A 14,043-nucleotide genomic window follows, 5' to 3' on the forward strand; every position below is an offset into this window, starting at 1 on the left:
TACACACCATTTTCGTACTTTGGAACAAATCTACATTAGAAAAGAGTTAAATTGTCAATCATCAAAGTATTTTTAAAATGTTAATTTTATTAAACATATTCATTTCTGCAACAAAAGTATTGAATGTCAACGAAAAGGTAAATATATTGTTTCAAAAACCAAAAAAAGGATTCAAACAATATATTCAAACATATTTTAAGGGACAATATTATAACTACAGTTTGCATCCAGTAATCTTCTATATGTAGAGAATATATGTTGTTGCACTAACACTAACAGTATTTACATTCAAAAGGAAGATCATCCGAGAAGTCGGTAAGTTCATCGGCAACATAAGTAAGAAAAAAGCGCCTGAAACAATTTATGCACTGTATATAGTCCTCATAAAATGTTTTGCACTTAAAACAGCTTGCAGGACTTACTGCAATATTATCATCTGAATCGGGTGCCTCAATTTCTTTTATGATCTGTTTAGTCTCTTGCTTCTTTTTCTCCTTCAGTTCTCTCAGCCTTTTCTTTGCCTCTTTTCTATCCTTCCGTTTCTTTTTGAGTGCAATCTGTTTTCTTTCAGCTCTTTGGCTCTCTTGAGTTTATTTTGTAATCCTTCTCTCTATCAATCTTGTTTTTTTTCAATTCCTTTTCATTCTTTCCTTCTTTTTCGTTCAACCATTATCTGTACTTTTCCCCTGTTGCTTTTGGCATTATCATTTTACGTGCTTTTGGTTTCTTTGTATCAGTCTTTGAGAATATTAAATGTTTGCTAAATGGTGACATAGATACGTCTGTTGCTTTAGGAATACATTCATCTGAAGATTTCGATGGTGTTGTAATAGAATCAGTCGTAATGTTAGGTGTCACAGTAAACATGGAGGCAGTTGATGTATCAGTCGGGCAGTTGATGTAGCAGTCGGCTCCATTGAGAGAGACACGACTGTGAATGGCTTAGATGGAGTGGTGGCTAAATCATTTGAAGCTGTAGGTATTTCATCAAGCACAGATTCGTTTACAATATCTGACGGCGATAATTTACCAGCTGATGCAGGAGGTGTAACAGCTGCTGTAACAACAGTAGTTGCTGTAGTTATTGAGTCCAATGGGGTGAATCATTCTCTTTCAAGTTTTGTTCGGAATTTGGAACATTCAGTGAATTCAGTATGTAATTCCGAACACTGCCAGTTATTCATTCGTACGACCTTAAAACGTGTACAGGGGTTTCACACATGATTTTTATTTTTGTCTACATCATTGATTTCAAAAAAATTTGACCAAAGCATCAATATTCAATATTTTATGATATTAGTAAAAATTTGTAAAAAATTAGCTTATAAATAAAATGTCTTACCAAAAATTGAAGTAAATCCTTGAATGCACAAAATCACAACAAACAACACAACCGCGAATTCAAAATGTTGCGGGTGGAAAGAGAGACAAAGTGACGTTATAATAATGATTTCACTTTTTTGAAATGTGTCAAACATGTAATATTAAATGAATTATAATATTTTGGTCGGAATTAGGAGCATGTTCGGCATTAGGTGCACCCGCTCTACAAGTTAAAATAGAAGAGAAAAAAAAACAAAAGTAAGAAATTCTGATAGGGAAGAGACGGTTATAGATCTACTACCATAATGTACATGTACTTAATCAGATAAGAATACTCAATTACATGATATATAAGACGATTACTATTATGATATTATTTAAAAACATTGTAAGTGAAGAAAATGTTATTTTTATTTTGCTAAAGGCAGTTATATGAATATGCATTTTTTATTTGGCCGTTTGAAGTATGTGTACTAGTACATCGCCAACTTGTTCTTGCAATATTCAGATATGATTAAGTTGTGGATGAAATACTTGTTAAGGCAAAAACAGAAAATTGTATTCCACAAATTTGTCTGGAACACGTTGGTTCAACGTAATAACAAACAGAATCCCTAAAGTACACCCAAAACAATAAAATAAAAAAGTTACAGACTAGGATTGATTGAACATTTAAATTTAGAAAGAAACATCCGCAGATGTTTTAATTTATACAAGTACATGTTTGTGGCATAGCGAGAGTGAAGGTAATACTATCAGTGTTTCTATATAAAATATTTATATGTTTATGCAATACCGAAACAAAGAATATATGCATACATATTAAACTGTATTATCATTGTCTATACCTTATACCTATTATACCATTATATTACCACAGACGGGGAAAACCGATTTTAATTTCACTAATACACTAATATTAAAGATTATTCTAAGCTTTAATACGGAAAATTGCCTGTGCCTTCTTGTTTCTATATTTAACTGGTGTGCTGATGAAGGTAGTTTAGCAATAACATTTGGTTTAACATTTCTAAATAAGAAGATAATTGAAAATCAGTTACAGGGATAGTGATGATCTCTAATCTACATCTTGTCTCAATTTATATGTAAATATGTCTAAAAATATCCTTAAAAATAAAAGAAATAATTTAACATCTAATGATTTTTGGAACAACTGGACATAATTAAAACCAGTGCATTGTAAAAATGAACGAACATTCGATGTCGCTCTATTTATAACATCATTCTTTCTTTTATATTATCTTTTCTTAAGTCATCTAGAACAGTAAACAAAATACAATAATTTCGTTTCTCATGGTAAATTCGCAAAAATCTTCCATTTTCTTGTATGCCTAACTTTCTACCAAGGACATTATTCAAATTCACCAAACAACCAAACAAGGCATGACTAAATGTTGGCATTAAAATTGTGTACCCCCAATTTATTTTCTTAATATTTCAGAAACCCTTTCAAGATTATTAGCTTCAAAAATCACAAAACTTCACACTAATAATTAAGAAAAGAAGCACAAAAGGAGTCAGATAATGTAAGCAACAAATGTAATAATAATTCTGCAATTGATGGCAAAGAAAGTCACGGGACCTTCCCGACCAATGTTTTTGCTGTAAGTATAAACGGACCGCCACTGGATAAAACAATACTAAGTTTTACACTTTCTATATTCTAACCAACGTAAGACAAATTATTTCTTAACACTTTCAGTTATCAATTTATTTAATTGGCTAATGGCTGTTGTAAGGACTTTGCTGTTTTGTAAGCATCACTGGCAAATAATAATAAATATATAGAAATTGGTCCAAAGTTAAGCTTGTAGCTTGGTCTGGATGTAGATACAATTCAACATCTTCCATAAATGATAAAAAAGCGAAGTTTGTTGTTCGGACGAATTAAGCTTGACCTACTAGGCTTGCAAATGGGCAAGATTGTTGTGAAATTATACGAGCGGGTATCAGAAAATGTAGATTCTTAAAATCAAAGTGACATTGATGATTCATAACATTACTATCAATATCTGCTCGTTTGTACTGCTATACATCGAGATATAATTAAAAGATCAACGCATTTGTTTTTACCAAATTCTAACCATTTATTTTCTTATCCATTTCCTTTTCTCGACTACTTTTATCACTAAAAGTTATCTAACCGAAAACGCTGAGTTTTCATGATTCAGATATTTAAAAACAATAATTTAAAAGAAAATATTCCCCATTAAGGTTCGGCGTAACAATATTATTGAAAAATCATTACCGTGAAAAATTTCTACATAAGATAGGCAAGACGCTTTCGTGGCTGTATGATTAATAAAAGACAGGATAGCACAATAATTATATAGAAGAAATAAGAAAATGGTATACTAGTATTTCAGTGACTTTTACATCGGTATCTTATTACATACAATCAATACATATTCAATATTTACAAAATGACAGAAAGTAAATCAAATTTAGAATTGTATGCAACAATGGGGGATTTATGTTGCAGAATCACAATTTTGAAAGTCAATATGCTCTTTTACAATATGAGCCGCGCCATGACAAAACCAACGTACTGCGTTTGCGACCAGCATGGATCCAGACCAGCCTGCGCTTCCGCGCAATCTGATCAGGATCCATGCTGTTCGCTTACAAACCCTATAACAAGTAGAGAAACTGATAGCGAACAGCATGGATCCTGATAAGACTGCGCGGATGCGCAGGCTGGTCTGGATCCATGCTGGTCGCAAACCCATTATGTTGGTTTTGTCATGGCGCGGGCTCAATTATTATTATTACATGATGTGCATTTAAGCATAATTTCATAAAGTAACTTAAAAATCTACTAATTTCATTCTTACATTGAAAAATGATGGTATCAAAGCATATGTCGCATTTTCTAATTTTAATCTAAAACCAAATAACGCGAGTGCTGCATGAAGATAATAACATCGTGCATTTAACAGGTAAATAACTTTAAAGATACGCTTCTTTTATGACACATATAAAAACTATTTATAGTAGTCAATTAAATTTTCCATGAATAACATGAATGGTGATTTAATGTTAAAGCACGAATGTACATCAAAATAGATAGAGTATTCGTTTTGAGTCACGTTTTTTTATATGAAAGTAACGGTTTTATTACAAAAATATGTTTAGTTCATTACTATATGATTAATCTGTGCAGGTTTAAGTTACAGCCTCCGTATAGTAACTGTGGTAAATATTTTATTTGTTAAGGAAGTAGATTACTGATAAATTTTGTCCAAATAATTCACACACATACGCTAAATTGTAAACGGGTATGACTTATATATGCAATTGATTACAAATTAAACAAATATGTTCAAGATAAACAATTACTAAGAATGAACTCTTTCAATGTACCAAAATGCATTTCTTTAATATGAACTTTGGATTCGGTTAATAACATTAATAATTTGACTGTGCACTGAACTGTTTTATAAGAAATGTTGAAAAGGTTTCCATTCAAACTTCAAAAGAATAGAATTAAACAAATAACTAAAATGATTTCTAGCAATGTCACAAAACTTCAGTGTAATGAAGCATTCAAAGAGTTTGTTATAAATCCTGCATTTAAGAATAAAGTACTTGTTATTTATACGAAAATAGTAAGTACGAACGGACTGTGCTCAGCTGTTCATATCCAGTTCGGAACATAGAAGGACTTTTAGGATTCTCGTAAAGTATATGAAATAAAAGTGCAAAGTGTGTCGTAAGCTAATTGTTATGATTCTGATCGGCAAATTAAGCTACAGCCGGCAGAAACGTAATTTAAGGGGAATACATCACGGTTTAATATGTCTGTCATAAACTTAATGGCAGATATCTCAGTCTTAATACCCTTTTCTGTGTAATGAAAGCAAAAAATTTAGACTCCAAGATTATTAACACACAAGGAAATAGAATTAATGAGCCGGAACATAAAACTTTTCTCCTTTTTGAGATTTATACAGTGAATTGCGGTAAAATCTGAATATAAAATCAGATTGGGAACTCAACGATTTGAAAAGATTAAATATTATGGTTACCAGTATAAGAGGAAAAGTTTAGAAATGATAATGTCTTGATAAACAACTTAAAGCAGTTATAATTCTTGACAGATGCACGAAGTTCACGAGGTTAACTACATTTACCTATTAAAACATCACCTGTATTGGTGCACTTTTATTGAAATGTAACCGCTCTTAAAATATTTGTGGTAGGATATCTTTTCTACAGATAAAATCGACTTTAACTATAGAGGATATAGTTAATGATAAAGAAATATGGTAGATTGTCCGAAAAAAAGTGAATTAATCATCGGTCGATTAAGAGTTAATGCAATTGGACTTGGACTTACATGTCCTTACCTATATCTTGAATATTTCGGTCACGTTCGCAGATACTGGAAGTAATTTGATAAAATGAATCACTATGAAATCTATTGTATGTCCGCCCTTGTATCTTGACATAATCAGAATGGCAACCGTGAATCTGGGGCGCATTTCCTAATGAGCTATACGTTAAGCCGGTCCGTACTGTATCGGGTTGGTCGAGGGAACTTTTGTTATGCTGATAATAAGGCGATTAACGGTTTTGTTAACCACTTTTATGAATGAAAAATTACAATATCACAGTTTGTGTCTGTAATCTGTGATATAATGAGTAACTCCAGCGAGGTAATTGTACATATACTTTCATTCATAGAGTAAGAATCCTTGAAGGGAAAGGACATTTAAGTAAGTGACTCATTGGAAAACGTTTCAGCCATTGATCATTTGAACCAATCCAACACTATGTCAGTGGAGCAAAATTTTAGACACTCCAGAATAACATTTTTCTCTCTCACACCTGCTGTATGCACTTCTACCCAAAGTACACAGTGGTAATGATTTTAATTGCGTATCTTTATAAACATATCTCCTTTAATTGATGAACATTCAATATCTTGAAATTGCTCAAGGCCTTAAAACGTACATAATTTATATTGTAGTCCTCACCAGCAATCTGTATGGGCGACACCTCTACACGAGAATTAGTCATTGCTCTGTGGAAAGTGCAAGACAGCTTTTCTCGATTCAGTGAGTAGTGAGAGGATGTTTTAAAACGTATAAATTAAAGAGCACTTTTGTTAAAATTTGTAATAGAGTTAGGTTATGACTGTACGGTAAAACTCATGTCTTTCTTAAGCCTCGACTTCTCATAAATCGTTGTTTATTGATTGTTTCCACTTCAGAACATCTTGACTTATTGACGGGTTCAAAGTATCGTAATGTATGAGCAATTAAAAATTGATATATATGACCAAAATAAATTTTGAGCTTAAAAAGATATGTCTGTGAGGAAAAGAACAGTTTAAATTTCAATTATTAAATTAAAGAATGCGGATCATGAGTAAAACGTACGTAGATGTAAAAAAGTTTACGTGCTTTGTATGGGATAAATTTAGACCTCATGTATTCTATTTCGATCAAAAGGAAAGTGTTATTCATATTTATTATCATTATTTTAACCATTCCGAAACCGCTTCCTAAATAAACAAGTACTAATGTAATATGAGGAATGATTTTTCGTGACCATTGTAGGACTGGCTTCACGTCTTCTCGGTTAAGGATGACACCGTACCGTTACCCTTTAAACGATCCCATCAAGATTTTAAAGTGACATATGCCCTGCAGAAAGCATAACAATTCAATGCGTTTTAGTGTAAAATTTTAGAGAAAATATTAATATACAAATTTTAAAGTGTCAATGCATATTAGTTTACTGTTATATTTTAATTTCAAACGACCAAATGCAATGTTCCCAAAAGTGAATATATTGATGAAAATATATCTATTGTACTGTACTTCGTTGACTGTTCCCTATAAATTATTGTGTATTTATAGGGTTAAGGGTTCCAACGAAATAGAATGGTTTATACAGAAAGAATTTCAGTTCGATAGTAGGAAACTTTAAGCTTAAATAAACACTCTCGAACTTCACCCCAAATCAACCAGAATTGAGCACACACATCAGATTCTAGTAGCAGTTGATTTTTGAAGAATACGTATACCTCTTTAAATCCTCAAGTTGTTACAAAAAAAACGTCTTTCATTTTTTTGTCTTGTATACCCACGACATATATTATTGTGACTTTAAAGTTTTTCTGGTAGAAGAAGACCCTAGACAGGTGCTTTCCTGCCTGTGCAATATTTTAGGTACACACAGGTACATTAATATTATTTGTGCCACCGACCTTCCGTTGGCTAGCTAGATAGCTTTTACGTGGATCTACAACAGTGGTAAGGAAGCCATATATGTTTTCTTTAAAAAGCCTTTTGTTTTTCTTGTAATGTGTGGCAAGTTGGTGACAATTATGTTTTGTAAGTCACGAACAGTGTCTTGCAATTCAATTAAACGCGTACCCATAGCTCTTATACAATAAAGGGAGAAAACTGAGTGTAAATATCTGTACAAATCATCTAGAGTTATATTACGGCCCATATATTGGTATTAATTGTGGTTATATACAGTATACAACGTACTTGTGTCATCTCCAAGGGGTTGTAGTTTGATAGTATAGGTCGGGTATAATCAGTAATGCCGGATCTCGAAACTCAAGAAAACGGAATTTGTTAAAAATCTGGAAAAATGTGGGTGATTTCTCTGAAGCAATGAAACAGCAATAAACAAAAATTTATATGAAAAGTGAAGATTTTTTATTAAATCTGTTCTTATAAGTGATAATGTAACAACAGTGCAACATCTCTCACGAAACCTAGAGGTATTCTAGCTTAGTGCTGTATATTTTTGCATTAAATGCCACTAACGTGCTGGAATCAATGATCCCAAAGGACCCGAAAATGTAGCAACACCGAAATGAAGTACCGGGAGGCTTTAAATTTTAAATGCATTAAATTTTAAATCTCTAATTAAGTTTTACAGTAATTTGGTGTTCCTATTTTAAATAAAATACTTGTCTTTCATTTGATGATGATAATCTGGAAACAAAGAGATTGAAAAAAGTATTGCAGATCATCATCGATGATGTAGAAGAGCTGGAATTTTACTCATATCGTAAATTCATCATCAAAAGTCAATGAATGTCATAAAGAAGAAAATATTCATCGGAAGAAAATTCAATGTTTTATTTTCAAAATTTCAATGTTCTGGAGGAAGCGGCTTGTATTACTAGCGAATACCATTTTATTATTTACATACAAGTTCTACTCCTGTCAGATTAGCAACTACACTGAAAATTCTTCTAGCACTGTTGGGCCATATCCAGCTTAATCCAGGACCTATCTGCCAATCGTGCACATCAACCTGTCGATTGCATGGAAACATCCGACATAATTGTGTCATAATGGCACATTAGGTATGCTCGAGTGCCCCCGACTTTATACGCAATAATTATTGTAAAGTTCTAAATTAAACATTGGTCGTATTTCTATTACGAGGCTTTCCACTTTTATGATGTTCTCCTCGAAGACAAGGCTGTTCATGGTAGCAGCATAGAACGAGCAGTTACTGAAAAAAAAAACAATCTCAGACGACACAGAACAACGCATTCAAGCTAGTTCTTCAACAACATAATCATGGTCTCCAACTTTTCATTAAATGAGCCGCGTCATAACAAAACCAACATATTGCCTTTGCGACCAGCATGGATCCAGACAAGCCTGCACATCCGCGCAGTCTGATCAGGTTCCATGCTGTTCGCTTACAAACACTGAAACAAGTAGAGAAAATGGAAGCGAACAGCATGGATCCTTATCAGATACCGCGAATGCGCAGGCTGGTCTGGATCCATGCTGGTCGCGAGACTCAAATGTGAGCGATAAAGTTCCGAAAATGTCTTAACTGAAAACAATAATTAATTCAACTCAACTCAACTCAAATCATTTATTTGTAAATAAAGGCTTCCGGCCAAAAATACATCATAAGGTATAACATATAATAAAATGTCAAGTAGTTGTATATTGTGAAACTTAAGTATCATTAATTATATTCATAAGTTGATAGATGTAAATATATATATTTTTAACAATGTCAGGGTTTTGAAAAGACAAAAGAGCATAGAAATCTTGAAGTTCTGTTCCATGTATATACCAGCTAAATAAATATATTTGTCTAATAGTATCATATTTAACACATTTAAAAAAGACATGGTACTCACAATCAATTACATTAGCATTATTAAACTGTTGGCAAAAGTTACATATATATATGTATAATATATTATATTATTATATTATTATATTATATAATATATTCTATATTTTAACTGAATATCCATAGTTAAATATTTTTCAACAGTAAGTAGGCTTTTAAAGTTATTATAATGATCACATCTACTAGAGGATTCAAGAGCTGTTTGCCAGTCTAGTGTAAAATAGTTAACAACTCTTTGTTTAAACATGGTAATAAAGGCAATGACATCACCAACATCTTGACTTATCCATATAAAACTGAATCCATATTTATGCAAAAGTGTTCTAACTTTGGTTGCCCAGCAGTTTCTACCGGCATCATCTAGAGATTTTAACATGTTATAACATTGCTTTGGATATCTATGTGATGGTATGGTAAACAAATTACACCAATATCGAATACAATTTATATAATATGTAGCACATAAAGGCAATCTACCACATTCACCAAGAACCATACATGTATTAGTAGTTCTACGTTCATATAAAATACGTTTACAAAATTTATTATGAATAGATTTTATTGTATCTACATATTCATAGCCCAAAATTTGAGATGCATAACAAAGTATCAGTTTGACCATGGAATCAAAAATCTTAAAAGAATCAACAACAGAAAAATAACCAAAAGGTCTTTGATAAGCATTTATGGCAAAGAGAGCTCTTTGCGCCCGAGTTACTAACTTAGAATGAGCGGATGACCATGACAAACTTGATGTAAGTAAGATACCCATGTACTTATACTGAGAGGTAATATTGATTTGTGTCCCACGATACGACCAGAGCTCATATCGACGAAGACGACCTCCATTCCGAAAAACCGTAATTTCAGTCTTATCCATATTTATTTCCATCCCAGTATCACAACAAAAGTTGTCAATAATATTTATTTGCTGTTGAAGCTTAAATGCAGTTTCGGTACACCCTGCTACATCGTCTGCGAACATCAAACAAAAAATATCTGGAATATCATTTGTGATAAAAATACCACTCTCACAATTTTCACGTAAAAGGACAGACAACTCATCTATAAAGAGATAAAAAATTGTCGAACTTGTTTTGTCCCCTTGGCGGGTGCCGATATTGCATTGACATTGTTATTGAGTTTGACACATGATTTTAAATCGGTATAAAGAGACTTGAGAGTATTCATAAATTGACCGTGAATTCCCTTCTTCTCTAAAGAAACAAATAGTCTATTGTGGTTAATTTTATCAAAAGCTTTGCGGAAATCGACGTAGATACAATAAAAACGACCACACTTTTTAGATAGATACTTCTGAACCATTGATTGTAAACAGAAAATATTATCAACAGCTGAATAACCCTTCCGAAAGCCTGCCTGGGATTCATCAATCTTATTATTTTCTTCAGCCCAATCGTATAATCGTTTATTAATGACACCCGAAAATATTTTATACATAGTATTTGTAATAGATATGCCCCTGTAATTTTCAGGAATGTTTCTTGGTCCAGACTTGTAAACAGGAGTTATAGCAGACGACCTCCAAGATAATGGAATATTACCAGTTAAAAATATATGATTAAACAATGCTAAAAATATTGGAGCTATATCATCCATAGTAGTCTTAAAAAATTCAGCCGGAATACCATCGATGCCACTACATTTACCAACAGACAAGTTTGCTATAGATCTGAGTACCTCATCTAAAGTAAATGGTTCATTAAGAACACTTGCAGAAGGGTCAATATAATTATCAGAAGGTTGATCAATAGCAACAGCATTTTCATCATAAAGAAGTCCTGCAAAGTATTGATACCACTCAGATGGGGAGATACTAATATCTAGAGCTCTTGAAGTTTTACCTCTCTTAAGAATTTTCCAAAAAGAACTTGGATCATTACTACTAGCAAGTAACATGTTTCTATTTGAAAATTGGTATTGCAAAAGCATAATCCGACAATAGTTCTTAAATTCATTGCGCTTATCTTTAAATATTCTGAGATCCAGCAGTGAATTAGATTCTCTAAATTTCCTTATCGCTCGATATTTAATATAGTTAAGATTGTCGCAAGTAGAATTCCACCATGGAGGTTGTAAAGAGAAACGTCCGCTCATATTTTTGACTAACATACACTGACCAGCTTCGTGGTATAATGAAGTAATTGCCTTAACACTGGTGTTAACATCATTACAAGCCGTATTACTCAAAGAATGAGATATATCTTGCAAAGTACTTTTAAAATTATCAATAAAACTTAGCATGTGAGACTGATTCCATTTATACCTTTTAATGGGAGTTAAAGTTTCAACGGCATTACCACGCATATTAAGCACAGGCTTTTTAATCAATGTTAATTCACATGATATGGGGAAATGATCCGAATCATCTCTATCTAAGACACAGAAATTTCTAATGTAAGGAAATAAATTTGAGGAGGCTATCATGTAGTCTACCAAACTAGCACCATCATTAGAAAAGCAGGTAAAATTGCCATCAATATCACCTTCAAACCTTCCATTCAATATATGAATATCGAATAAACAACATAGATTAACTAAAAACTTGCCATAGTTATTTCCTCGTATATTATCTTTACTGCGACGTGGAGTGTTAAAATAACTACCATCATAATCAACAGTACCAAAAATATGAAACAAATTATCATCAGGTATATAATGTAAAAAGTCTTTGCACCTACTATTTAAATCTCCAGCAATAAATAAAGACGTATTTGGGTGTTCAGTAAATATCGTTCTATGTTTGACTGCATTGAGAAAATACCATTTTTTGTTCTTTATCATCATAATAACATGAACCTTCTGGTGATATATATGTTAAATACAAATAATATATCTTCACAAGTAAACAATGAAGATAACTCAACATATGATACTACACAATTGTCATGACGAATAATATTTATTTATTACTTTTAATAAAAACGCTAACACCTCCGCTATTCCTTATGGAGTTCGATTGCATATTACGAACAAAGTCAAAATGTACATAACAATTAATAAAATTGTCAAATTCACCCTTAAATTTACTCCATGTTTCACAAAGGACTATAATATCATAATTACTTAAAAAAAACTTAATTTCTAAATTGTCAATAAATTTATAAAGACCGCAAACATTCCATGTGATAATATTTACATATTTAATGTAGACAATTCTTTTCGATATAATAGCGCATGGTTGGTCTCTGGTGTTTTCGATATCGAAACATTCGTTCCTAAAAACACAAACAACAGAAGTGGTGGTGGAATATGTATTTACAATAAAAAATGACATGACAAGTCATGATTTGTCAAACAAGACAAATAAAAGTTTACTTGTTGAGATATTATTGTTACGGAATAAACATGTTATTATTGATTAACAACCAAATCAGACCGATTTCTTTAATTGGTTTAGAATCAATTTTATCCAAACGTTCATTTGAAAATGAAAGCCAGTCTTTGCAGGCTCCCAACCTAGCACAAGCCAGGTACTGAAATGTAAGAGGAGCAGCGTCCGAATGTGTCTGTAAACAATAGATCCCACAGCTTGGTCGCCTAGTAAGGGAACTCCTCTATCACAGTTTGAATACCTAAAATTATATTTTGCGTGACAAATCATAAAGATAACCGGGTCACTGTGTAATAAAAAAAGAGCACCGAAACACGAGGTTATCTGATTTGTACGAGGGGCTTAGCCCCCGAGTATTAATCAGATTACCGAGTGTTTTGGTGTTCTTTCTCTTTTGTATCATAGTCAAACATAAAAACACGTTCCTTGTTGTTACAACATGAAACCCCGGCAAAAATGAACCAATGAACGAGCATCTAAATATGACATTTCTGTCGATTTCACTTTCACTGCCGTCACAATATGTAAACCCCATCAAAAATGAGCCAATCAATGGGCATGCTCTGGAGTGCGGGTAACTAATACCCGCACTCCAGTTAACGCACTGTGCATGTATATGTATACGAATTAACCCTGACACATTTTCAACAGAAAGGTCTCCAAACTATGATACAATTATATATACTGTGCTCCTCTTAGTTCACGGTACTTAACGATTTGAAACCAGAAAGAAAACAACAAATGAAACTTATGGTACAAAATTATCATAAGCTATAACATATAGGTATTTTCTACTGTATGAAACAGGAAAACAACAATATATTCGGTCAAAGTCAAATTTTAATGGACCAAACGTGGACCATATGTCGGCCATTTTGAAAACAGCAAGTCATCATTTAAATCGCGGTAATCGTGTTACATTTAAGTTTTTTTATGTTTCATTTAAAATTTATGTATGTTAATTTGCATGATTTTAAATATTAAATATATCCTTACTTTGTAACTCAAAATTCACTTTTTCAACAAACAAGAACATTTAGATAATGATGATTGTTTCAGACATACGCACAAATATTTAATAGACTATTATTGCTTTTTGCAGAAATTTGTAAAATGTTGTTCTGTTTTACATAAAAATCTAGAGATTTAAAACTTTGTTGCGTATTTTTGAGAGTCATATAATAACGATCAGAAAATTTATACAAAAG

The sequence above is a fragment of the Ruditapes philippinarum genome, unplaced genomic scaffold (assembly GCF_026571515.1).
Source record: "Ruditapes philippinarum isolate M1 unplaced genomic scaffold, ASM2657151v2 ctg351_1_1_1_1, whole genome shotgun sequence".
NCBI classification, from domain to species: domain Eukaryota; kingdom Metazoa; phylum Mollusca; class Bivalvia; order Venerida; family Veneridae; genus Ruditapes; species Ruditapes philippinarum.